Source organism: Octodon degus, unplaced genomic scaffold, assembly GCF_000260255.1.
Source record: "Octodon degus isolate 3935 unplaced genomic scaffold, OctDeg1.0 scaffold00066, whole genome shotgun sequence".
Lineage (NCBI taxonomy): Eukaryota > Metazoa > Chordata > Mammalia > Rodentia > Octodontidae > Octodon > Octodon degus.
In genome coordinates, this window is record NW_004524642.1 from 1,826,463 (window position 1) to 1,829,064 (window position 2,602).

Genomic DNA, 2,602 nt, shown 5'->3' on the forward strand with positions numbered 1-2,602 from the left:
CTCACCTTTGTGCTCCACTGTCACAGTCGTGTTCTAGCCAGGACCCTTTCCTAGAGTATGTTGCCCTTAGAACTCCTAAGTGGTAGAGTTTTATATTTCATTTATCATATTTATTGTTTCTCCTCCAGAAAACATGAAGAAAAGGGTTTTTCAGTGATGCATCTGTAGATATAAAGTTCCAGCAAATATTTATTGAAAGAATGAAGGAACTTGTAATGAGCAGAGTCACAGTACTACAAATTGAAGGTGTGAAATGACAATTTTAAAGAACAGAAAACTTACACCATCAATTTTCCCTGAAATTTACTTAAAAGCAAAGACAGACCTTCCCTCAGTTTGATAAACCTAGATTCCAACTTAAAATTGTCTTTTATGGATTTAATTTTAGGAGAATTTCTTTGTGTCCTCAATAGGAAAGGATCCTAATAGTTTAAGAAAAAGGATAGCATAAAAAATGATTTCATGCTAAATGCATAGTATGTTGGCAATTACCTGGAATTCAGAACTGTCTCCCTAAGGGTGGATGTCAGTAGTTTTGCTGGTTAGTGAATTTCAGGTCTCAATAATAAAGCCAAAGTTGAGCTGCCAGAACTTCCCTGGCATGTATATACAGGAAGGGGCCCAAAGTTTAGGAAATATAAATGTTATAATAAATACATTACGAAATATTTTGCTAACTAACCTGATAAAGATGAATTAGCAAACACTCTATATGTTTAATGAAATGCCTTTATACCTGCTTAAGGTAGCAAACCCTGAGAAATTTCAGAGGCTGCCCTATTAATGTCTTCCTCCAGTGGGCGGGGAATACTAAGGCTAGTCCTGTAAAATAAAACTTTCTATACCTTGCATTGCTATTCTGGAAGAAAGACATGCAAATTATAATACTCAGAGATTTTAGTGAATTTTATATGTGCTGTCCTGTTGTATTTGCTGGGAAATCCATAACGCTGCCTGTGTTGAATGCAACTTGGAGCAAGAGAAGGCTGTGCAACAGACCTAATCTGAGATGCAAGCTGCTCTGCCACTCGTTCCTAATGACACAACACAGCTAATGAAGAAAATCTGTGTGGCAGATAGTCACGCTGGACAGGTCTCTGGCAAGCCCCAGTGGAATGATCAAGTACAGAGCCATGCGTCTTCTTCCCTTCACAGATGGGGTCCCTATTATGCATAAAATCATAATGTTGGATATTAGCAAGAGCAGGTTACTTTAAAAAGGAAATTGTATGTGCAAGACCAAGCTCTAGAAAATCTAGAATGTATAGATAATTAGCATAAGTGGGTAGTTTAAACTCATAAATACTACCACTATAATTTCCTCGCTTCTTAATACATCACTACTAGGGGCTCAAAGTGAATTCTTAAGCACTGAAGAGGAAAAACATAGACTTGGCTTATAGCAGGGCTAACAGAGGGGCATGTTCCACCTGGCAGCACCTACTTTCCATACTTTGTGGCTTGAAAAGGTGAAAATGTCTTCTTTTTAGCATAACATTAACTAGTTTATCTAGTTACTATACATATATATATTGTATATATAATATATTATGTATATATATATATATATATTCAACATAAATATTGTGGATGGCATTGACGTCTACTGATTCAAAGGTCATGGCTACATCTTTTCTTACTTGGTAAATAAATAAAATTAGCATATTTATAGAAAAAAAGATTGGGAATATATATATATATAAATAAATATTCTAGAACAAACAGAAAAAAGCACGAATCCACGTATCATCAAGATACTTCCCAGGAGTATTGGCTATACAGGAAATCAGGTGGACAAGGTGAATCATCCTTTTGATGTCATTCAACCTCACTTTCCAAGTACCTCCCTACACCCTCAAAGAGCTCATGTACAAAAACAATAATGTGAGTAGAAGTATGTTCTAGCCTTTGGCTTAAACCTTACCAACTTCTGCTCACTAGGGCTAATGTACCTGCTACGATCTGCCAATTTTTTACCTGATGTTAAGGTTAGATTATTTTGGCCCTTTCTTGCAGGTGTGAGGCAGCGATTTGCCTCTGAGGGAAGAAGTACATATGAACTTGGCTTTCCCATCTTAAATGCTTCTGCTGAAAGATCCATCAGTGAATTTGCCTTATTTGCATTCCTGTAATTTCACACATCATTGCTTCAAAGTACCAAACTTATTTTACAAACACAGAAATAGAAGAATGTGTTCATATGTGAGGGATTCACCGGATCTTTCATAAACTTCTTTTTTAAATTATAATTTTAAAAAATATGGAATGCTTCCTGAACTTGCATGTCGTCTTTGTGCAGGGGCTAGTCTTTTCTGTATCATTCTGATTTTAGTATCTGTGCTTCCAAAGCAAGAACCATAAACTCTTTACTGAGAGAAAGAAAAGTTTGATAAAAGTGTTGTGTGCTATTGAAGATTCATTTACGTATTTTATTTACATTGTAGTCCAATTTATTTGTTATTTACTGTTTAAAAATCCTTTTCCTTTACTTATTTAAATAAATAAGCAGCTCAGGCTCATAAAGTTCCTCCTGTCGTAGCTCCCAAGCACTGCGATAACGCGCCTCACCTGGATTTGTTGGCTGACGTGGCAGCACGTCTTG

At 36.1% G+C, this 2,602-nt stretch overlaps 1 pseudogene; it reads right to left on the minus strand.

Annotated features, from left to right (window-relative positions):
• Positions 1-2,254: 2,254 nt before the first annotated feature.
• On the minus strand, positions 2,255-2,352 carry LOC111817678 (annotated as a pseudogene).
• Between the last annotated feature and the right edge of the window lie 250 nt (positions 2,353-2,602).